The 25,715-nt window shown below is 40.5% G+C and overlaps 1 protein-coding gene across 5 annotated transcripts in view; it reads left to right on the top strand.

Moving 5' to 3' along the window:
* Window positions 1-25,715, top strand: part of rtkn (rhotekin) — an 86,748-nt gene that overhangs the window by 40,384 nt on the left and 20,649 nt on the right. Inside the window, exon 1 of one of the 5 annotated variants that reach the window (XM_036597898.1) lies at window positions 5,406-5,506. The exons of the other annotated variants lie outside the window; for them this stretch is intronic. The gene's annotated coding sequence lies outside the window, so the exon portion shown is untranslated. Of the gene's footprint in view, window positions 1-5,405; window positions 5,507-25,715 lie in introns of those variants that run through there. 5 annotated transcript variants of the gene reach the window in all.

Raw genomic sequence — 25,715 nt, 5'->3', positions numbered from 1 at the left:
TGGAGGGTGTCTGGCATGCCATTGTATCTTCAGTTTCTCAGCAAATTGCAGGAAATGCAGCGTCTCTGCTTGAGAATATCCTTGCACACTGTTAATAAGTTACCCAGCTGAAAGTTCAAAATAGATATTTTTTTGGTTGTAGAGGCTGTAGAGGAACCACTTCTGGCTCCCTGAAGAAACTTTCAGTGGATGTTCTTTTTAAAAAATACTGAACTGTGATCACTCAGTTGAAAGGTTATAGCAGTTGATCTTATAGCAGAAGTGCCCAAGTCCAGTCCATGTGATCTTCTGTCATCTATTTTGTCAGAAACCAGAGCAATTTCAAATTGGACTTAGTCGCCATCATATCTTTCAGTTTCACTAGTGCTAAATAAGCGAAACGGTTGATGATGCTCAGCTTTGTTGCTCAGACATCACCATCAAATCTGTTTCCACTTCTAGACCATCTTTCATACAGTGAAAACATGAACACTAACTTTTTACTTTATAGTTTTGTTTTCGTTATTGTGTTTTTGAAAACTGCCATTTTAATTTTTATTACAGTTAGCAAGTAACATTTTTCCCTTCTTGTTTTTATTTTGCTGATAGTTTCTGTTAATGTTAATAATCCTGGCTCCACTACATCTGGTTCTAGTAGATGCTCCTAAATTACTGGATCTGGTGTTTTAGATTAGAGCAGAACTCTCCTGTTGTTCAGGAGCAGGATTGGGTTGATAGAGCTTCTGTTTCATGGCATTGATCCCATATTGGCAGAGTAGAGATGTTTTTCCCAAGTAAAGCTTGTTTCCCAGACATAGATTAAGCTTAGTCATGGACTAAATTGCAGTGCCAAATGGCAGTTCACCATAGAAAACCACTTTGATTTAGATTTGGGCTTTTTCTGGACCTGAGGAACTAGCCATTTTAAGTAAAAGGAACTATTGGGTCTGTACAAGAGGACAGTTGCGCCTGTATCTCTCCTCAGTGTTTGTCCAAGGCAAAATCAAGAGCAACATCTTATGTCTCAGTAGGATGTTGCACTGCTGGGAAATTTGGGTCAGCTCAATGGCCCGGTGGGATTATTTCTCAGAAGAGCGTCTTAGCTTGGCTGGTTGTGATGGTGCAATTGTATGAGTGCATCCTTTACAGGTGTTGGCCTGTAGCTGCACAGCAGGACTGTGTCAGAAGGAATCGGAGGGAAACGCACACTCATAAACACAGTTCCCCGAGTCTTCGCTTTACTGCTGCCTGTGCCAATCTTCCTTTTAGACTCTTGCATTCATTCTGCTTGGCTTGTCCAGGCACAGTCTTGGGAGAGTTGCTTAGCTGAGCAAACCCATTTTCTGAGGACGTGCCTCATATATTTATAGCCTAGACAATGCAATTTATCTCCATATAGACCAGGAAATACCGAGACACATATGTGGATAGTGCAACAGGACTGAGTGAAAGTGATGCTGAGAGCAATTCTTTGTTGGAGCCAATCTCAGAGAAGAGACTGTCCTGTCATTCTGGTTTATGAGGCTGTCTGGGTGAAGAGCCAAAATGCCAAATTGCTCATCAGGCCTGATCCAGTGCAGAGCACCGCAAGATCATCAGCTTCCTCCTCACTCTGGCTGCCCATATGGAAATGTGTAGATATATACGTGTGTGTGTGTGTGTGTGTGTGTGTGTGTGTGTGTGTGTGTGTGTTGCTGACTTGACGTATCACGCTTTCACAGTCATGCTGCTTGATGTACTAGATTAGATGGCTAACATTGGTTAGGTTTGTTTGGAGTAAAGGTTTGCAGGGGAAGGCTCACATCCAGCAAGATGGGCCCTACAATAGAGGAGCGATTTGTTGGTGGAAATAAGACACTTCCTCACCACTGGCATAGAATCGACAGCTTGCCTGATGGCTAAGCTAGTGGACGTATCAGAAATAATATCTGATCTCCGGAAGTCTGCTAGATTTTGGACAGTCACAATATCGCTTGCTGGAGTTTGGTTAGATAATGCCTCCAAAACTTTGCTAGCTGGAAACCAAAACTTTGCTAGCTGGAAAATCTGCCGCTGTTAACTGAATTTAGCTAGATAAGGTCTCTGTAGCACCAAAACTTTTTGCTAACAAGAAGTCTTTAAATCTGGTTCTTTAATCCAGTTTCCAGTCCTGAATTTTGTACTCGTTGGTAGTTAACTGGACTGTTGGTGTAACATATTGGCCACCTGCTGTCATACTTAGCAGTCATCGCGAAAGATCCAGAAACTGATCACGGATTAAAAACTCCTGGACCGAAAGCTGGATGGAAATCTGGTCTGGATCGGAAACTGGATTCAAGCTGGAACATCAGCTTCTGTTAACTGCAGTTGGACAGTGCTGCTGCATGTGTCTGTAAGTGGTCACACATACAGTGCTTTGTTTGAACACACACGCTCTCTCTCTCACTCGCTCACTCTCTCTCCCTTGTTGCTGTAAACTGTCCATTACTCCTACATGCTGAATGACTCATTTTGGCCTGTGGTCTTCCTCTCTTTTGCTGTCCCTCTTTCTCACTCCACCCCCCATAACCCGCTCCCTCCCACCCGCATGCTCTATCCATGCACACTCACAGTGGCATGAGTACTGCAGTGAGTTCAGAGAAGACTCTGAGGCCTGTGTATATCCCCTAGAGAATGCAGCTGTTTATGAGAGAGGTCAGCCCTGCATTCTCACACACACAGTCCCCAGCTCGCACACATACGCACTAGGGATGTAAATGTTTAACCGATTAACCGCTAACTGATAAATAAACCATTGTTAAACCAGCGCCAAAAAAACGTTAATTTTCTTTCATTTCCAATTAACAACAGTTTATATTTGGTTAGGTGGGTTTATCATACAAGTTGAGGAACTTTTTTAAATTGTATGCAGGAGAATGCAGTAGGCAGTTGGTTCTGCTAGACAGGCTTGCTAAAAATGAAGTGTGGCACTAAATATAGCGGTGTTCAGGACCACTTTTTTAGAGGAAGATAGCACAACTACAACTACGTATCACATTGAAAACCTGCATTCCCAAGCGATGAGACAGATAACCATTTCGTCTTCGTTCAGCGATGTGAGGAAATCCATCAGAGAAGGACATGGTGGACGGTGAAAGGCATGGCATTTATTAGTTTTAGCTTGGGGTAGTAAGAGTATAGTATTGTAACTAGCCTGTCATTGTATATTCTAGTTTTGTCATATTTGCAGGTTTTACTCATATAATCATGAACATTATTGTAGTTGTCAGCCCCTCAGTTTAATGGTTGTACGGTGTGTTTAATTCAGTTTCAGGCCGTTTACTTCATATACGTGCTTATGGGCCTGGGCCCACCTATCAGTATTATTAATATCTCAGTGCATTAATACAGAGTTCAGCTGGTGTCTATGCTCATGTTGCTGCATATACCAAGTATTTCACAACAGCTTCGCTAGTGGCCAGATTTCAGAACCAGAACTATCCGTTTTGTAATTGATATTTTGAGGAGTCCCGTCCTTCATTTTAGACTTGCCAGTTAATGACTGATCGTTGACTACTGATGGTCATTTAACAGTCGCACATACATGTGTACTACTGTGCTCTTGAATAATGTCTTGGTGTATTTCTAAAGACACATGTGCTCAAACGACTCTCCCTGGGAGCTGTAACCTTCGAATGAAGAATGATACTGCTAGAAATAATGTGTTTTCACTCAGGCTTATGTCTCGGAGATGAAAACCTTCTGACCATTCAGAATCAATATTAATATCATCACCAGCAGTCTTGGAGCTGTGAGCTTTAAATTTAGTGTGTGTTTGTGTGTGTAAGTGTGCACATGTTTCCAGTGCTGTGCTTTTGTGCGTTTGTTTTTATTCCTATTAATTTTTCAGTAGGACAGAGCTGTGTGGAGGCTGCATGTGTAGGCTGTGTGTGGGTTGTGCTTTGTATAGACAGAAAGATTCTTTTGAGTTTGTTTAAGCATTGTTTTTGTGTCTGTAGTGTAAAAGTGCCTCAAAGTTTAAACTTCATGGTTGTGAACATGTTCCAGCAGTACAAGCTTCTCATGGCTCTGCAGTGTTATACTCTTTCTTTATAGTGAGATTGATATACTGGGTTTAATGGCCATGACCAACACTGGCACATGGTACTCACCATCACTGCTACTTTTGTATCCGTTGTCTGGACAGCTGAATGGCCTGCAGTATGAGATCAGTGACACAGTGACTCAGCCTGTAACAAATTGCCTGTCTGGAGAAGCAGAACGGAATATCTGTGTAGTGTCATTTCGATTTTTTGACCTTGACTGGAAGGGAATTTTGCTATAATTTTGCAACTCTCATGCGAATGATTTGGCAAGTTTTAGCTTTAGTTCTACCTGGATGGGTACTGTAATTGTAACTGTTGAGATTGGGTGATTTTAATCCAAATTAAACTGCAGTACAAAAGTTTTTACTAGAGGTATGAGTCAGAGTTGACTGCAAAAAGATTCAGTTCACAATTAGAGGTGGACGATATGGCAAAAACGTAACTTTGGGATACTTAAAAAATGTTCACGATACACAACAGTCACCATATTTTTTTTTTTCCCGACATCTGGGCAGTTGGAACCAGTAGTGCTATATTAAAAAAATACTATCAAAAACTGTGAACACAGTGATTTCTATTCAATATTTTGCACTAAATCCAGTTAAATGGGACTAATTTTGCTTTTTTTGTAATGAAACATGCAGTTGGTCAATGTTCTTCACGTACCAACAATACACACTGTATTGTTTTTGAATCGATTAAAACGGTTTCTGTAAATTAAGTGATTTGACCCAAAACAGCTTCTTTACGAAATATTACAATGCATTAAAAGTATAAGAAATAGCTGATCAGAATGGTCTGGCCACTGATTCTCAACCTGGGGCTTTATAGAGTAATTTTTCTGAAAATCTTTCAAGTCTTTCACAGAAAGTATATCATATGGGTGCCTCCTCTGCATATGAGACAAATGCTCTTAGTTTTTGTGTTTTGCGAGTTCACATTCATTATAGTCCAAATAAAGAGCTTCATTTCGTTTTTTGCAGCGTTTTCTGCTTCATTCTTTACTGTCATCAGTGCAATATCATGCTATCTAAGCGATCTAGTGGCTGACGGGTGAAAATGTGATCAAATTTGGTGTATTTATAATCCGCAGTGCCTGAGCAGTGAGTTCTAAATCTCTTTTCTGTCTGCCTTCCTCCATCATTTGCATTTGTGGTTACTTTGTTAACACGGCCTGAACCTCTCATGAGCTTGCAGGCACTGAATTCAGAAGAGAATATCAAAGATTTGCTTAAATATCATACGTATGTGTTTTGTTAAATTGTTATTCAGATTATTTATATTGTTTAAACATGATTATTGACTGATGCAAACAGCTCAATGTGATTGATTTGTGTTCTTTTACAGTTGACGCAGTTGCATTGTGAGGAATTCTAAATGATGCACTGAGAAAAATGAATGAACCATTTGACAGTAATAGTGCGTGAGTTGCCGTAGTTGAACCTGGAGCTCTCTCAGTAAAGGTAGTTCTGCTCAAATTGGCCTTGTGTTAATGTAGTAACAAAAACTGCTATTGGAATTGCATGGCATTGTTGTTATTGTGTGGTGCCTGTCACGTAATGCTGGCATGTACGTCCAGGCTGTGACACTTTAATTTGTCTATCTGTGATGATTTTCGGTAAATAAATAAGAAATGTTCCTAAATGGTTCTTGGCTTGGGTGCATGGTTTCAGGAGAAATGTTTGAATGGAATAGAACCTGAACATTATGTGAAGATTCACACACGTCTCGTTTACAAAAAAAATAGTTCTTTGAAGGACCGTGCATTTAGAGGGAACCAAAAGTGCTTCTAAAGCATCATTCAAAAAATCCTTTTTGGTTTCATTTTTAGGCCCGTGTTGTAAATTTAAACGTGAGTAGTGCTTTAGTCCAGTTTAAAATGAAGGAAGTATGTACTGTCATTAGTCCTGTCTCTGTTTATAGGCTGGATAAAGAGGGAGATTTTTGTGGTTTGCCTTCTGTATCCGATTCAGTTACTTAACTACAAACACAAACAGACAGAGTGAGGCCAGTAGGCCAGTCTTTTTCTTTTTTGGGGCTCTGCTTCTTGTTTTCTGAACTCTTCAGTTCCAGCCTGGATGTGGTTGACCTACCAAAATTATATGTGTGTTAATAGAGCACTTCTACACGATAGTAACTCGCACAAGTGGCTTGTTTATCTCTAAATATCCTCCACGCCTTTCTTCTTCTTCTTCTTCTTCTTCTTCTTCTTCTTCTTCTTCTTCTTTTTTGTCTTTCTCTGTTTTACTCACTCCCAGAATTTTTCATATCCATGTTTTGACACTGGATAGATTTATCAGTTCACAGATGTGCTCTGTTCTCCTGCTTTGTATTCACTTCATTCCTCTGTTTTCTCTGAGGTGTCGTTTACCTTTTTGTCAGTCTCTGTTCTCTCTCTCTCTCTCTCTTCTTTCTCTCTCTCTCATCCTTCTTTTTTTCCAATCCTATCACTTTTCTGTCTCTTCTTTTTGTTTTGTTTTCTCTCTTTCTTTTTTCTCTATTTTTTTCTCACACTCTTATCTGTCTGTCTTCCTCTCTGTCTTTCACTCCGTCTATCTTTGTTTTTCTGTCTCTTTCTCTGTTTTTCTGTTATCCATCTTTTGTACACTCCTGTCTCTTTTCTGTCTGCTTTCTTTTTTCTCTCTCTCTTTTTTCTCTCTCTTTCTGTTTTCCTCTCTCTGCCTTTCTCTGTCCTTCTCCCTGTCTTGTCTTTTTCTTTCTTTGTCATTCTCTCTCTCTCTCTCGCTCTCTCTCTCTCTCTCACTCTCTCTTTCACTCTCTCTTTCACTCTCTCTCTCTCTCTCTGTGTCTGTGTGTGTCTGTGTTTGAGCTGTTCTCAGCATGCATTAGTGAAGCCTCTGGGAAATAAAGGCTGCAGCTGGGCAAGGGTGTGCGTGTGTGTGAGAGAGATCTATTGAATCCACCTCTGTTTATCTCACTGTGTCAGTGTGTGAACACATGAGGCTGGAAGGAGTGTGTTTATGTACGGGCCATACAGAGAAAGTGTGTTTGTGTGTGATTCTGTATCAGGAGCTGTGTTTTTCTGTAAGTGAGTTCAGTGCTGCTGGATTCAGAATCCTCACTGATCGGGCAGAAACACTGTCATCATTACATCTCTGTTCCATTAGTAACAAAAGCTACCTTTATCAGTCACACACTGACTGCACCGCACACATCTTGTACACAGCACACACACACCATGCTGAGAAATCCAGAGTCTGCAGCAGATAACATCAACAATACAACCACTGGAAAGCAAGAGAGAGAGGAAAAATGAATGTTTGAGGTGTGGAGCGCACAGTTCACAGATCGAGGTGGTGATAGGGCTTTCTAGTTTGGTCTACTTTTATTTAGTTTTTCTAGCTTTTTTGCCTAATATTTTGGTGAGTTTTTATTGAATTTTTATGGAAAACTTCTGACATTTACTGAATGCTACACACACCAAACACATGCTCAGATGCACAGGCAGTATTCAAATGCAGCAGACATTGGCTGGGTGACAGAGTGCTGGTCTAGGATCAGATTCCTCTTATTTACTATGACTTTAATAGCAGGGACATATCCTAGATCAGCACTTCTACTCTGAGAAGCTTTGTGAATATGGGCCCTGCGCCGAATCACATTATTTGAGTTGTAAATTGTTGCAGAAATCTGCTATAAAAAAAAAAGCAGCCCTGCTTTTAAACGTTGTTAGAAGTTGCAGCACATTTGCATTTGCCTGTGAGTTGTCAGTGTGGACTGTTTAGGAGAAAGTACAGAGGAGGAAACCTTCATTAACTGCTGTCAGAGTCCATCTCTGTCTCTGACCAGGCCTGTGTGGTTGGCTTTAGGTTGATGGTGAGCAGTGGTGCAGTTAATCCTTCCCTGCAGCTCTTCACTTTAATAGACATGCTAATGAAGACCGCCCCTTCTGTACTGCACCACACAGGACCACACTGTGTGTGACAGCTGCTACCTGCCATGCAGCTACATTCATGTGAATGGCCTTGCTTCTCTTTGTGAACTTTTTCATGTGTTATGCCTTTGTGGCAGTTCATTTTGGTGTAAAAATCTATCTAAGTATCTAGCACTGCTACTGTTCACTGCCCAGGTGATAGCTTTGTAAACATTTGTTGTCTTTTCTGGTGCTTTGCAAGGAGACTAGCAGTAGGCTATTTTCTAACACCATGACTTTTTAAATAGACGGTAGTTATATGAAGTTATTAAAATCTAAAACGGTTTTGCTCATCATCAGCATCTCATTGAAGCCAGTAACCACCTCATCCTTAACTATGTGCAAAAAAATAAATTATTTAATTAAACGACACTCTGGAGCAGCTGTACATGAGCCTAAGGTCACCATGCGCAGTGCCAAGCACCAGCTACAAGGATATAAAGCCCCCTTGCACTGGGCTGTGAAGCATTGGAACTGCAATCTCTTGAGTGATGGAGCACCATCCAGCATCTTAGAGATGAGGTGGAGTGTCGTTTGTGATCCACAACTAATTGTCCCACATCAGTACCTGACCTCACCAATGCTCTTCTGGCTGAATGCAGTCGGATCCCCACAGCAATGTTCCAACATCTAGTGTAAATTCTTCCCAGAGGGGTAGAGGCTGTTACTGAAGTGAAAGGGGTACAAGCTCCTCATTAATACCCTTGATTTCTGAAAAATGTGGGAGGAAAAGATGTCTACAAACTTTTGGAAGTATATTGTACATTATATACGTCTCTGCAATGCTACTACAGGTAGATGTAGTTCTAATTTCTACATTTTGTAAGTGTATATGAATGGATCGGCATTGGCCAAAATCTACATGGAAAAAAAATCAGCATCAGCCCAGAATTTCCATATTGGTGCGTCCCTAATAAAGTAGTGTTTTTTTTTTTTACCTTCATTATGGCTGTTATCTGCCTCTCAAGATATGACCCACTTGGTCATTCTGGTCCATCCCTTGTCAATCACTAGCATATAATTCAGCTAAAGGGGCAGCCATTCCGCAGTGCGTAACTAATCCATGGGTAGGCACATTAAGTAGCTGTATGTAGATAAAGCAGCCATAAGTGGTCTCTGTTCCCTCCATGCTCTGCTTTGATTACCCTAAACTAGCTCTCTTATCTACACACACAGGCTTTATCTAAATAAGGCACTGCAGTGCTGCAGTGAGTTCTTCAGCAGAATGTAGTTATGTGTGTGTGAGAATTTTGTGAGTGTAATTACACGAAGCAACCATGGTGAGATTTATGGTGCAGAGTGGTTTTTATGATTACAGTAATAGACTGCGTCTTTTGGCCTCTGCTGATTTGTGGAGACATAATGTAGATTCATCAAAAGTTTGTAGATCATTTAGCACTGCAGTGAAAGATGTAATAGTAATAGTGGAAGGGTTCTTATATGAAGTTTAGGCAGGGACTTGTCACTGGCATAACAGATATGCAGAGTGTCTAAGTTGTAGTCTGAAGTGTACAGTGTGAAGCATCAGTTCATAATTAATGTGTAGACTACACAGCATTATAGTGGTGTATTAGTTTTGTGACCAATAGATATGGACACTCTGGAGCAGCCATGCATGTGCTTAAGATCACCATGCCCAATGCCAAACATGGGTTGGAGGAGTATAAAGTCTCCCTGCGTTGGGATGTGGAGCAGTGGAGTTCTCTGGAGTGACGGAACTCCTTCCGATACGTTTAGGATGAGTTGGAGTGACCCAGAACTAATTATCCAACATATAATAAAAATAACCTGACCTCACTAATTTTCTTGTGGCTGAATGGAATCAAAATCCTCATAGCAGTGATCTAACATGTAGTTTAAAGCCTTCCCAGAAGAGTAGAGCATGTTACTGCAGATAAGATTTTACAAACTGTCTATTAGAGGTCTGCAATGCGGGACCCGCGGGACCCAAAACAATATCTTGCAGCTCAGGGCTAATTTTCAGTGTCATGCGTGGGAGCTGGCGGATAACCAACCCAGGGCTGGGAGAACAGGACAACACGTGTAGACGAATCCTGCAAATTAATAAATAGGCAAAATAAAATGATCACTTAATAATTAGCATATATAAATAGTATCTAACAGCAAAATAACAAAAAGTAATAAACATATTCTAATAGAAATCCTAAACTGTTCCTAAATAAAGCCAACCAATCACATTAATTCCTCTCTCGTAAGTTACACAAACAGTGGAGCCTTTAGACAGTCAGATGGTTACAGCCGTGGGAAGTGCTCTTAATAAAGGACAATACATGCCTTTAGTCAATTTTGTCAAGTCTGACCTATGGTAGTCATTTTCAGTAGTGACTAATGTTGACGGTAACCTGTTATACAGGTCTGCGGGGGGGGGGACAAAATGAGTGGGAGCGGGACAAATAATGGTGCAGATTTTCTGCAGGATGTAATGTTGAGGGAGTGAGCGGGATCAGGACTTAAAATCTTTCCTGTACGGACCTCTACTTCCTATCTATATCCTTAATTTGAGATGCCACACTGAAACAGAATGTGTCTACAACCCTCGGACATGTATTGTATAATACATTTAATAACTGGGATGAACAATAATATCAGGATCATTGATATCTGCAGATATTTGCTTAAAAGAAAAATATTGGCAACAAACAGATGTTTAGATTTCATTTAATATTTTGATATTTGATGACTTGTTTATTGTACTCTGGAAGAGCAGAATATTTAGGTGATGCTATCCAACAGCGCTAAAATGTCATTGTTTTATTTATTGCACTGCGTTTGTAACCCCACATAAATAAATTCAATATCTCTGTAATGCTAATCCAGCTGGATCTCATCCCAGTGTCTACATTTTCTAAATATATACTAAATATGTACATGGAAAAATATAAGATTTTGGCCCATGATCCCTATATCAGTGCATCCCTATTTCATAACACTTAGTCACTGTCCATTAATGACAAGAATCATTAGTCTTTTTAAACCAACCTTGACCTGAACCGCTCAAAGGCGTGCTGATGCAGTAGTGATACTCGCTGGTAGATGTCAGGCCGGTCTGATTTATGACTCATGTTGAGGTCCTGTATACAGTGCACAACTGAGAGAAAAAGTCCTAGGACTGAATGTACCAGAACACAGTTTTTTCTTAATCCAAAAAAGCTTTCTTTTTGGAGAAGCTAAAGTTTATGTGGGTTGGGTATTAGTCAGACAGTATAGTGGATAACACATTTAGCAGGTTGAACATTTTCCATACGTGAGTGCTATTAGCACTTGAGTCGCTTTTGGTGCTCAATAAGAGTTGTGCTTCACATCAATAACATTATTCACACTTATTTATTTAATTATACTAGGTGTTTATTCGAATGTTGATTTGTTTACTTCACAATACTGTTTTGCTTCTGCAATAAGACTGAAGTGAGATGAACAAGTATGAATATCACTAGATAAAACTATTTTCTTTTGGAGAAATAATTTGCAGTCAAAATGTATCGCAATACATGGCATATCACAAATCTTTACATATCACAATAGAATCATACAGTCATCAAAGTATTATAATAATAGCATATAGTGAGGTCTTCCACCGTTAGTTTTCATAGCGTTGATTCTTATTTTAAGCTCTCCTGCTTGTCTCTCATACAGTAAGTAGCGGAGTCTGATGAACACACACATGCATTTGGTCTTTTTAAAAACTCTTATTTAATTTCTTATTTAATTGTCAGTTTAATCTGCAGTTTACTCAGTTACTGGTGTTGGGACGGTTCTGAACCAAAACTAAAATCCATAATTTGGTTTGGGTCACGTTGCACATGATGTGAACTTTTTCTTCTTTCTTTTGTCTCATTGAGAGTGCACTGCTCTCAGTCAGCAGTGTTCAGTGACACTTCTGACCTTCGTGCACTTTGTGAAGAGCTGGGTAAAGCACAGTTCATTGTAATTACGATGCATAACTTGTGAGGACATGTGAAGTTGTTCAATTGGCTACTCTCAGGATAAAAACGATGTTTATGTTTAATTTGATTGCTGTTCAATATTTTGTTCTGCTTGCTGATGCTTACATACCTGTTACTTTTCACTTTCTTTTGCAGCAATTTATAAACAACAAACTTTAGTTTTCATTCTCTAGTCTAATCGAAAGAGTCGGGCCAGTGTAATCGCAGCATAATGTGGCAATATCATGCAGACTTAATTCTGTATTTGGTAGCCTTGTTGGATGTCCACTTTTTTACAGATGTGGGGCATGGCCCACTTCAGAGGAAGTGCAGTTGATTAGCTCTTCTGCAGTCCTCAGTCAGTAGAGCGCGTCATGATCTCCTGCTGGTCCCTCAAGGTCGCTGCTCCCACTTTCCACCAGGCCTCTATACTTAGTGCGGCTGGAGGCGCTTAGCCGCCAATTAGCCCGCCTGAGCTGATTAGAGTGCATCTCCCCACCCAGCCTCAAGCAGCGCAAAAGCCTGGGATTAACCAGCACTGGGGAATACAGATCAGCCATTGTGTTTTAGTGAAGCAATCAAACGACTTGGTTCTGTTACACTGCAAAAAAATACCTTTTGGCAAGTAAAAGTGTTGTAAATATCAACAATATATCTAATTGTTCTCATCATGTGATGTTGTAAGACTGTTATAAGATTATTCATCTTATTTCTAGATGTTTTACTTACTTATTTAATTATATTCATCTTAGACCAACATCTGTTCTGATGTATTTACTTTATGTAAGTAAACACATCTACACTAGCATAATAAACTTAATCCTCTTAATGCAGTCTCTTAATAACACGTTAGATATATATTACTACATTTTATCATGGCTTTTCTTGCCAAGATAGCATTTTTGCAGGGTATTCAAGCAATTAAGACTGCTGGGGATAGTCGCCCTCCCCTCCCTTCACCTCCAAAGCTCTGTCATGACCCGATGGTAAACAGGTGTGCTGTAGTGGAGCTGAGGTGAACGTGTTGTGTTTGGGTGCGGAGAGGAGATTAGTCGAGTTTTGGCACTCGTCGCTGTGGGGGTGGATGAATAAACCCAAGGGGAAGTGAATATGTGTGTGTCTGGGTGAAGATCCTGAATATTCCACGTAAGATCTGGCTTGTGCTAACATAAACAAAAGACTTGCTATGTGCAGCCATGTAGAAATCTCAATACCGTTTTAAGCATTGACTGAATTCTAATAGTGGGACTGGTCTCCCACAATTAAACAAATCACTGTAATCCCAGGCTTATGTTGCCAGTTCTAAGGGTTTGACTCCGCCTTTCATGTTACAAGCTTAGGAGAAAAGCTGGATAATCGGTTAATCTAGCCTTGATAATTGTGTAATATTGCTGGATAAATGCCATTATCGATGTCTCCACGCTGCTGAGGTATCACATGTAATGCATCAGATTAATCCATCAGGGAATGGCATAATGTAACGTGTTAATCTCAGGGAATGTAATACCTTGTGTAGACAGAGCATTTTAAAGGGCTCATAAAGGTACTATTCACCCCCTAAGTCCATATGGTCTCTATATGGAAATGAAACCAGCAATATTTTTCAAACGAAAACAGTGTTTCAAAGTAAGAAGACATCATTTTGTATTTTGTGGTGTGCACCACTTACTAAACAGATCTCCTAATCCCCATGTCGTTCTGAGACCTCCCCCTGACTGTGATTGGTCCTCATTGCTGCAGCATTTGTTCTGAGACTTTCCCTTGACTGTGTTTGGTCCTGATCACTGCAGCATTTGTTCGGAGGCTTCCCCTTCACAGTGATTGGTCTTGGTCACCGCAGCATTTGTTCTAGAGCTTCGTCCCTGACTGATCTGTCCTGATCACCGCAGTGTATGTTCTGAGACCTCCCCCTGACTGTGATTGGTCCTAATCACTGCAGCGTTTATTCCAAGACCTCCCTCGACTGTGATTAGTCCAAATCACTGCAGCGTTTGTTTTGAGACCTCCCCCTGACTGTGATTGGTACTAATCACCACAGTGTATGTTACGAGTCTTTCCCTTCACTGTGATTGGTCCTGATCACTGCACCATTTGTTACGAACCTCCCCCCTGACTATGATTTGTCCTAATTACCAGAGCTAATTGACACAACAGTTGCAAAGCCAGAGTAACAAAAACAACCTGTTTAAGTCTACAGGATAAAGAGAAGTTTTAAAAAAAAAAAACAGCAAAAATCAATTGGTCCATGTGTATTGCACTTGAATTAAAGCTGTCATAGATATAGCGCCTTTTAATTGTGGCTGTTCATAGTGCTAATGTCATTTTCATTGTGATGAAGTTAAGTAGGGTCACCTCATTTTTGAGGCCCAAGAGAGAGAGGAGAAAATCATTTTTGAGGCCCAAGAGAGAGAGGAGAAAATAGATAGTCCATCTCAGAATCACACAAAATGAGGACCAGAAGTTCTGAGGTCTTTGATTGTCCTAATTTGGAACCTCTGCCTATCATACTGATTATGTAAATGTTTGTAGGCTTTGGTTTTTGGGCTGAGTGTTCTGTGGTGGTTTAGCTTGTGTCAGCAGAAATGGCAGCTGCACATGGTACATCACAATCAAGTATTTCTAGTTATGGCAGGACTGCTCGGAAAAAGAGCACTTTGTGAGTGCATTGACTGTTTGAATCACATGTATCACAGTCTGACAAATCTATGGTAATTGGGTTATCAAATTCTGTCTTTAACTACATTATGTGGAAAGAGGTGTTCACTGTTATGTTTTGTCATTTTATAATTGCCATAGTGTTCCAATACAGTCGCTACACAACCCTAACCTTGTCCACATTATGCAGCCCCATTGTCCAATCCATTTCATATACATTTCTCTCAAGCTTTAACTTTGTCTGTCCCATTGGAATGAAGGGTATGTACACTGTGTCATCTCCGCCTGTTAGCACAAATACTGAATACTGATGAGTGCCAAGCACTGGCAATTCATTACTGATAAAAATGAAGTAAATGTTTAATATACACATTTTACTGCAAGTAATGCAAGTCAGTTTTCTTAGATGTCTAACCGTCAGGCTTGGACAGCATTTTACAGGCTTTTCATACTCATATTTCATGGATAACTGTTCATGCCTGTAGGCAAAAATCCTTGACTTTAGTAAATTTACCTTATCCTTTACTCTTAACTTGTAGTGTTAAATAAATTCTGTTTGAATAATATATGGAGTTTCATTCCAAAATGTCCTTTTGTAACAATTTTGGATATAACAAGTTTTTGAAAGCAATAACAGCTGAATATAAAGGAAAACACATTTTTATTTCTCTAATAAAGGTGGTAATAATCATAATGATCACTGATATTTCTTGTGTTTAAAGCCCACTTCCAGCAACATATATCATGGAAAAAGACAGTTCTTGGAAGGGGTCCATAATGCATTTTGGAACAAAACCCTTCATATGTTATGTCAGTTTCAGTTATTTTAGATTAGTTAAAGTTTTTTTTATGTCAGTGGATAAGCAGGTGGTAGAGCTTGACATTTTAGTTTAGCCCAATAGGACCAGACTGTTCACTTTCAAATATCATTTCTCAAGCATTTGTCAGACTCGGTTCTGGTTTGATTTCCACATCCCGTCTCACACTTTAACAGATTTTGGCTTGCATTTAGTCTTTCTCAGATTCTGATCTTTGCACATTGCAATTTTACAACCCTAACAATAACCAGGGTTCTTATTTTCCTCGTGAATTTGTGTTTTAGAATTTGTGTTTTATTTGTATATTGTTTTGTCACAGACAACACATACTGCCTCTCCCTGGACGAAGTTTTGGGCATTCCTGCTCTAGCAAGTCGTTGTGCAGGAAGTCTTCTTGTTATTAGACTGTAGTGACTTTAAATCAAACATAAATAGTCACAATCTGTGCACACAGTCTTTGTTTCCTAGTTTTGGGCCATACTGAAACAAACTGTGTGTTACACAAAGGCACCACCTTTTCTCAGTCTTCCACTGCCTTCAGCCAGCTGTGTTGAGAGCCTTCACGCCCTTGTGGGGAGAACAGCTGGCTGCAGAGCCAAAGTCACACACGACGTATTGCAGATAACACACGTACACACATCTCAAATGGCCTATTGTGCTCTAATAATGAGTGCTATGTGCTGCTGCGGTTCTAAATGGAATGCCATTTTAGCCTACGTATTGCTAGCTAAACGAATGAACATGCAGCCTTTTGACTTCTGCTGAAGCTTTTGGCTGTATGCAGAGGTATATTAATAGCCAGTGTTGTTTTTGCCCAGTTTTTTTTTGTTTTTTTTTTGGATTTGGGTGGTGTTATAACCGTTGTTGGCTACAGTGTTGGTGGTACACAAGAACGCTGTCCAACGCAGCTCGGTCATATAATCCACCCAATGCAGGCCTATGCTTTTACCCTCGAACAATGGCTGTTTTTATTCTGGTAGTCATAGAAACTGGACACTGATGAGTATTTGTTTGACTCAAATGCAGACTTTGTTACAGCTTCATGCATGTAGGAGAGGGGTCATGGTAAAAGATGGCAGTGTTTTCTTTTAATAGGGGATTTGATCTCCAGTGTACGATACACATTGTAGCATATTTTCTTTGTTTAACCATATCTTATGTGACTTATTGTCGGGGAGACATTCAGAGCATTTGTCCTCTTTAATTCGTTTAAATCTGCCCTCAGAGCTGTGGGAAATAATTCAGATTGCACTGGGTGTTAAAGCCGACAGGACCGAGTTTAGTGTGTGCTCCAGTATAAAACACTTTTGAGCAACTTAAAAAGCTTAATCACTCCATTGGTCACTGGCGAGCAAAAAGTTGTTTTCATTTCTAAGACCATAGTTAAAAAGACTCTGTTTCCTCTGGCCTTGCTGTTCAAACAGAGCCAGCCACCTGATTGGGGTAGCAAGAATGGTTAGGATTTCTGGTTTAGCATTTTAGTGCAACTTGCTATGAAAATAATAGTTGTTTTTGCTGCATTTTTTGTTGGATGCCCTAGTAATAATAAAAGTGAAGTGAATTATATTCCTATTCATACATTTTCTTGCTTAAATAGGCAGCTTGTGATGAAAACAGAATAAAAATCTTCAAACCATTGACTGTCCTGGTCTTTACATATCAAAATAAATTGAGATTGAGCATTGATATCTTGTAGGGTTTGGAGACCTCTTTGGTTCAAAACTTGGTGTAGAACATGTCTTCCGAGCATGTGAGTGAATTATTTACTGTTGTCATTGATTTTGTGATTGAGACCTAGACATCAAGTTAGATCTTCTTTTTGAGTCTTTGCATGTCATGTTAATGTGTAAAGACGTATGATGTGGTCTGAAAAACTCCCCCAAAATACGTCCCGGCACCTCTGACGTTTAAGTGATTATTTCAGGCTTAGCAGGGCGACTCACAGTTCCCCATATTTTATTGTGTTCTTTTTCTACATACTCAGTAATGCTGTTTTTTTAACAGAAAATATTACATATTGCTGCTTTAAAAGAGAAGAGTAGTTAATTTGTGATTTGATTCAAGTGAGTTCTTCAGTGATAAATAATGTAATTCTGATGCGATTCCAGTGTTGCGTGTTGATTGCATTCACTATTAGTCAGCAGCTTATGAACCCTCATATTGCTTTACACAATATACAGAATACTCTTCTCCACGTTCTTAGCCATGGGAACATCTAGCATCCCTCATTCTGAGCCTGCAAGAGAAAGAGCATTGGGATTGGGCGGAAAGAGTGGGGGCAGCGGGTGCATAACTGCGGTAGACTAATTGGAGGACGGTTATCCTCGGTCAGTGAAAGCCAGCATGTTTGGGTGTGGTCAGGAATTCTGGCTTTTCCTCTGTGTTTTGCTTATGGGTGTCACTGGCTGCAGTTTTTTGCGCTATGATAGGAATTATTATTATGTGCTGTGTGGGCATAGTCTTCTAGAAGACTGGCAGCTGCAGCCTCTTGGCATAGTTGGAGCCAATATTGTTAATTAAAAGCCTGAAGTCATTGTGTTGGAGCTAGTTCTTAAACCCTGATGACCTGTCTTTTGAAAAGTGCTAATGTGATTGTCTTGCATGAGTATATGCATGCCTGTGGTCAGCACTGTCCAGTACCTCTTAGTCTTAGTCCTGTTGGCACAGATGTATGTTCAGGCTAGCCAAGCTTTCCCCCATTTCCTCTATTCTGTGGTTAGGTCCAGCCCTCCAGACTTCACTCTCCCTCTTTTCCTCCCCCTCTCTTTCTTCTCCTCTGCTTTCATTCCTTCTTTTAGCCTCTATTGTCTTGGCCACAGTGGCAGCGGCTAGCGCTTTTAAAGGCAGGAAGTGACCTCACAGTGCTTGATGGCTTGTCGTGAGCCATCTGTACTGGATTGACATTGGATTTCCTCTTGGAACGCTAACGTGACTCACTTTAAAGACATTCTGTATAGGTTCTTTATGCTCTGAGTGACTTATAATGGCCATTGTTTGATTTATGCAACAGGATACACCAGTTTTGTTGAGGTTGCTCTAGTGGGTACATAATATTCTTGTATAAAGTCCTGCAAATAACTTTATAATGTCCACTGAACAGTTGATGTATTTTGCCAAAATTTTTCCTTTTGGTGTAAACTGGTCCTAATCTTAGGTAAAGCTTGCATAAGCATTGCCCTCACCAATCGCAGGACTGATGTGGCTAATCCCGCCCACACAGCTTTAAAAAACCAGCCTCACTCTATTCTAGTGAAAGAAACTTTTCGCTAGCAAAAGCTAGCCACTAAGCAACAGCTAACTTAGCACATGTAAATGATTGGTCAAGCTCGCTCATCTTTGCCTGTTGTCTGTTCCTTCGTCTGTTTGTTCAGCCAGTCATGCCAGCATTCCATGGATGCACATACAGCTGTAACATGAATCCTTATCTCCTTTAAGAAATGGCCAAATAAAGGCTGGATAATGTTTTTAGAGAGTCCTGGACAGAGCAGAGTAGTCTACAACACCACCTACATATGAAGAGCTCGTTTCACTCATTTCACCCTGCTCTCGCTTTTGTGTTTAGTTCTGCTTCAAGGGTGTAGCAGGGTGGGAGTCTTGGAATAAGGGATGTCAGTCAGCAGTGCTCATTAGAATTTTAGGGGCGTGCCAAGACAATTCTGATTGGTCTGATCAGTGGCTTTTATGCAATGGTTTATTATATTTCTGTCCTACTTTTTTGTTCAGTTTTTACCAGAACACTCAATTTTAGTTCCCGGGGAGTTTAATGCTTGTTGCCATCAGTCAATTGTTTCCCTGTGCTTAGTAAAAGAATAGAAAACCTGTTGGCTCAAAACAGGTTTATAATAGAAAGGAATGGGCAGGTGCGGAAGTGGTATCTGAATGGTAAAATTATGGTCCGTGGTAATTGACCGTATGCTGCAGATGCAGAACATAGAGATTTGGCTGAAAAAAAACCTTAAGTGCTCCTTTAATATGCTCTCAAATGTAGTGAGAACAAAAGTATTTTTATTGCAGGGCTAAAATATCATCCCTCTAGAAAGGTTTCAGGTCAGCAGGAATTGCTGACACAGCGTCTCACTTATGAAAATACACATACAATAAATCTTGGCAAATAGTCACTTATGAAAAATGATGCATAGTCACGAATGACAAATGGCGCATCATTACTTTTAATTGCCTACATATATCAGCTAAACTACTCCTATCAGTCTGTCACGTGACCTGCCTTTCTTAGCCATGATAGGTCCCTCTCTGTGAGGTTGTGACTGGGAATGGCATATGGCATGAACAAGGAGTCAAAGTTCAAGTCTTATCCCCAGCGGGAGACCTCGAGCAGGCGAGGCATGACAACACAAATAAACGATTTAAGGGCATCTGTCTCGGAGACCTCCTCCCCAGGAGACTTCACTCGAGACAATGATACTGAACACACAGGGCCTATTAAATACCCATCACTTTTAGTGGACACACATTGGATGATAGCAGTAGATAATGACATTTTAGTGGAATTGGCTAAATACCAAACATGTCAGCCGGTTTTATTTAGAATTATTTAGAAGGTAGTGGTAAACTGATGATATAATGGTGTCTTCTTTTAGACTGTTTAAAAAAAAAAAAAAACATAGTGACCTAGAATGGCTATGAAGTGTCTCTTTTAGTCTCTTGACTCTTCTCCAAGTGCTTAGACATTGTCATACTCTCTTTCTCCTTTTCATTCTTTGCCCTTTTCATTCCAAGACAGTCTCTCGTTAAGTATTTGAGGCATTTTCAGACTTCAAAAGCAAATTGTATTCTCCAAAGACCACAGTCACTTCCCATGACTCACTGTGCTTCCTGCCGGAAAAAAGCATTTTTGATACAATCTGGTAGTGGTCGAGTTACCACATTGTTTCTACAGATTCTCTAGAAATTGCTGTGATGATAGGCGGAGAACTAATTAGCACATTTTGAGGATATTAGCCAATAGTTAGGAATGAAAGAGGTGGCACCAGGCAATTATAGCCAATTAGCAAGCTAGTAATTAGTTTTAAGCTCATATAGTGAATTGACAAAACAGTTTGCTGGTAAATACATAGCCTCAAGGCTTTTACTGACTGCATTATTGGTTTTGTCTGCAGTGATGATGTGCTAGTCCAGGACATCCCATGTAATTTTAGATTCAGTTATTTCCTTCATCCTTTTGAAACAGGTTTAGGCCATTTCAGAAGACGGGGAAATTACTGTTTTAAATGACCTTTGTACTCCAGTGACAGTCCATAAGTGGCTAGTGGCCAGTGCACTGTTCTCTCTCGATTTCTCTCTTGATGCAGGGTGAAGACTTCATCTGTCTCAATTATTCCCATCTGGGTTCGTTTTCAATGCTCATGCTTCATTACCTGGGAACAGAAGAGAACAGAAGAGTGGCTTTGTCCTCCTCCTCCTCCCTCTCTTCATCTCTGCCTCGCTCGCTCTTTCACACCCTGCATTACCAGCCTGCCACTCACTCACTTGTTCTCTCTCTCCGCCTGGCACGCACACACACTCTCGACCTGGCATGCCGCCCTACTCTGGCACCTGGCTTGAGGGAGGGGTGTTGTGTGTGTGTGTGTGTGTGTGTGTGTGTGTGTGTGTGTGTGTGTGTAGCACTTTTGTAGAGTGTTTGCCCTCCGTTCAAGCATATTCATACCACAAACGTTCATGCCAACAAATGCTTCTTATTACAGTTGCCATTGTTCTCAGAGACTTGCTTTTGTTTTTTCAAAGAAATCTAAAGTAATGTTTTTCCAAATCTCGAAAGTTTAGTATCAGATGTTTTCTGTTTCTCACAATCCAAGTAATCCCAAACACATTCGGTGATTGTTCAGTTCTGGGCTCTGGGGTGGCCAACTTATTGTTTTAAGAACACCAACAGCTTCTTTGTTTGTTTTGCGATTTTATTATTTGTTTATTTCTCTCAGCAATGGTTTTTGACAGCTACACATCCTTTCAGAACCACAACACTGAGTTATCTTCTAACAGTGGACGGATGGATAGAAGCACCTGTGGATTTTTTAGAGAATTGAGACTGTAACGGACTACACGCCGGGAGATTACTGAAAGAAGTGGCTCAGCCTTTGAGGAAAAGTGTTTATATGTTGTGTTATCTGATCCATTTGTGACATACCAGTGAAACGAAAACCTTAGGAAGAATTCCAACTGGTACATCACAAACTACCATTGCTTTTCCATGAAATGTTGGCGTTGTGCACATTGCCATTTGCCATGTGCATTTTTGCTGCTTCTAGTCACCCAGACCACCGATGTGTTAAGTTCTGTCTACTGGGACACATGTACACGTCACTCAGCAGCGTGCATGTCCATCAGAAATTGGTTTGTGGACTTGGTCATAGGTATCTGTTTCCCCATCAGCAACACGGTACTGCATTTAGGTGCCAGTATTGGCACCAATACCGATACAGTGTTGGTGCAGCCCTAATGTGAAGTACTGTTTATCTGATCGTGACAGGTATGGTGGTCTACCAGATCTTGCACGTTTGTTAGTGAGTGAGTCCCATTTCCTCTGTATCTATAAATCTCTTTTAATTTCATTTTTTTATTTTAATTTCCTTTGACTAACCTCTTTCATTTTCAGGTCGATTATCTTAAATCTAATGTTCTCAGAAATATCTCCTGAAAAATGACTAACTTGGCTGTTTTAACTGACAATTAAATAAATGAAGGGTGGTCTCTGAGTTTTGCACAGTACAGTATTTCAGTTAAACACCACTTACACTGTGTACATTTGTAGACATGCAGTGCCAAGACTGTGTGTATGTCTGTTGGAACAGCTGCTAAGAATCTGAGTGTATCATTTCCATCCAAATAGATGCCATTTGCATTTACATTACTTCACCTAATGCATGGGGGCATTGATGCAAATCACATTCCCTCAGAACAAAGCGTTTAGTCTTAAAGCTCATCGCCTGTTCTTAGACCTGATTTTCCAAAAGGCCTTCTGATGTTTTTTTGTTCCCCTGAAAAGATGTCAGCCTGCATTAGAGTATTTTTTCGCATGGGAATGTTTACGGGGGGATGTCGCAGAGCTTGTCTGTGTGCAAGCGGATCAAATGGTGGCATGGAAAGTCATTATTACTGAAGCAGAGCTGAGCCTCGTACTGTTTTTTGGGAAAGCCCCAGAGCAGCCTGGCAATTTCACTGCTATAAATACTGGGAGGCCTTTGGCTGGCTCAGAAGGGAGCTACTGTTCTGCCTGAGTCACGTGATGCTCCAAGGCTAGAAGTCCAGTGCTCACATGCTCACTTTTCTTTCTTTATTGCGTGCTTTTTTTTGTTGTATTTCTTTCCATCCAGCCCCTCACTTGGTTTTTCTCCCTTTGGCTCTCTTAGCATTCCTCCTTTTCCACTCCTCAGACACCAGAAGGTTTTCATATCCTCACTGTCATAACTGAACATTGTGTTTCTGAAATGATAAAAACGTATGTTTTATATACACATCTGTCCGTTCGTAGCCATGCACTGCTTCTACTACTTTAAGGTGCCTCCATTGCTGAATCAGACGTTCAACTGCGCACAAGTAGCACATATGATCCCCATAGAAAAGCACTGCTAATAGAAGGGGACACTTTGGAGCAGCCACACATGAGCCTATGGTCACCATGCCCAATGCAGAGTGTCTGCGAGAGGGTTATAAAACCCCTAGCACTGGACTGTGGAGCAGTGGAACTGCATTCTCTGGAATGATGGTGCTCCATCAAATACCTTTGGGATGAGTTTGAGTTCAATGTCAGTACTAGAGATGTAACAATACAACATATTGTATTGCTGTGCATCGGATTGTATTGAATCATTGTATTGTGACTAGCCTGTTTAGCTTGTGGCTATCAAAGTGTATCAGAATGAGACACCTCTGTATTTCCAGTGGAATTATGAGTTTTGTGAATTGTTACATACCTAATCAGTACCTGACCCAACTAATTTTATTGTGGCTGAATGCAATCAGATCTGCTCTAGATGGGTGGCAACAGTGGTTTTGCCATCTTTGGCAGGCTCTTTGATCTCGCCCAAGCCTGATTTGCAACTCTCGAAACAAGATACATGACGACTGCCTCATGCTTTCATCTTGTTTACTTTAACAGGACCGTGCGTAGCATTAATGACTTTTAATGTGTCATAATTGGCCATCAGACTTTTTTATGTCTTTATAGTCTACTGAACTTGAAAAGCTGACAGCAAATCACTGACATTCATGTTTAGATCTACTTGTCCTTGGAAGCCAGTTGGAAAGAGAGAAGTAATTATTCAAATGGAGTGTCTGTGCGTGTGGGAGCACATGTGTTGAGCAGTCGTGTTCTCTTAATTGGAACCCTCTCTGCTTCTTAATGAGCTCCTCAAACTGCTGCCCGATAGAGGGTTTATTGGACATCACCATAGCAACACAAGTAGTCGGGATTCTTAAGTGGTCAAACTGGTTGCAATGGTGTGGACTGTATAATTGTAAAAGAGCATAAAGACGGACCAGGACATCAAAACACCTCACAGTGTTTATCATGAAGAGGAGCTAGAAATGGGGCCTCAAGGTCAGAGGTGGAGCATCTGCTTTGTCTCTTTTCAGTGCTGTTCTTGGTCATTCCATTCTTTCTGTCCATTCCTCTCTTCTTTCCCCGCTCTCTCGCTCTTGTTGCTGCAAACGCGAAAACTCAGTGTGCATTTTTCAGTTCTGCTGACTGGACTGGACTCTTTGCTTTGCAGTAATTTCAGTGCCACTTCGCTCTGGCTAATCTCCCGCAAGAGAAAGCCATTAGTCACCTCTTTCTCTTTCTTGTCTTTCTGTTTCTCTCCTCTTTCCTCGCTCGTTTTTCCACAGTTATCTTCATGCCACATCACCCTTTCCCTTAGGGGTTGGGGTATAGCGGTATAAAAGTAAATATTGATATTGATTTTGCTATATTTTGGCTGGTGTTATGTTGGCACACTGTCAGCAGTAGCAATAGTAGCATTAGTAGTAATAATAACAGCTGTAGCAGTAGTAGTGTCAATGACAGGAGAAGTATTAGCAGTAGCAATACCAGCAGTAGTAGTGGTAGCATTAGTAGTAGTAGTAACTATCAGTAGCAGTAGTAGTAGAAGTAGCCATAGGAGGAATAGTATTAGCAGAAGTAGTAGCAGTAGCAAAAGTAATAATTGTTGTAGTTGTAGTTGTAGTAGTAGTAGTAGTAGTAGTAGTAGTAGTAGTAGTAGTAGTAGTAGTAGTAGCAGTAGCAGTAGCAGAAGCAGCAGCAGCAGTAGTATAGGAAATAAGAATAGTAGTAGCAGCAGTAGTGGTAATAGTATTAGTCATATTAGCAGTAGCAATAGCAGCAGTAGTAGTGTTAGAATTATTAATACTAACTATGAGACACAGCAGCTTTTGTAGCTCTAGTGGCAGTAGCAAAAGTAGTAGCAATAATAGTCGTAGTAGCAGTATTAACAATAACAGTCGTAGTAGCAGTCGCAGTATTAGTAGCACTATTAGCAACTGTTGCAGTAGTAGTAACAGTAGCTGTGGTAGTATTTTTATATACTACCACACTGCCCACTGCTTGCCAGCCTTCTGGACCGGTTTGACCACCATGGAGCTTGCTTTTAGGGAGTTTTTCTTTGCCACTGTCGCCATTGACTTGCTCATGGGGGCTTGGACCCGGATTGTTCTGTAAAGCTGCTTTGTGACAACACCTGTTGTAAAAAGCGCTATATAAAAAAACTTTGACTTTATATACCATAGTTTTGTCGTTATTCTTTAGAAAATGAAAAATATCTTGATGTAAAAATCAACTCATATTGTCTACCCCTACTTTCCTGCTCTTGTCTTGCCCTACTTAAGCCACAAGTAATTCATTCCCCGCTGTAACATCCACAGCTTAGATTTTGACTCATTCGCCATCTCCACTGCACTTAAAATCCTCCTAGGCCCCTGGGAAAACACAAGGGTACAGGGTGTGGTTCCTTGCTTTGACAGTTCCACAGTGGAACATGAATGATTCAGCATGTTAATGTCTGCCTCGCAGGGGGTGACCTAAAGGTACTAGAGCTGGCCAAGTTTTTCTGTGCCATTGACACTTCACCCTGCTTTATGCGTGACTGAACTGAGACACTCAGTGTTGGGACTTTGCCTATTATGGAGTAGGCGGTCATGCAGTCTTGTCTTTGGGCTGTTTTCACAGTCAGTAAAGATGTAGAGGCATGCTTTTATAGGAGGGGGATGTGTGCTTGCGTCTTTAGGCCTGTAAATGATTTTACATGCAAGTGGTTCTTTAGAGAATCTCTATGGTCTTGTCTTGTGTTATGTGGTGCAGACCTCTTGTTGG

The sequence above is a fragment of the Colossoma macropomum genome, unplaced genomic scaffold, assembly GCF_904425465.1.
Source record: "Colossoma macropomum unplaced genomic scaffold, Colossoma_macropomum, whole genome shotgun sequence".
NCBI classification, from domain to species: Eukaryota; Metazoa; Chordata; class Actinopteri; order Characiformes; family Serrasalmidae; genus Colossoma; species Colossoma macropomum.
Note: the sequence above shows the minus strand (reverse complement) of the source record. Positions and strands in the feature narration are given on the sequence as shown.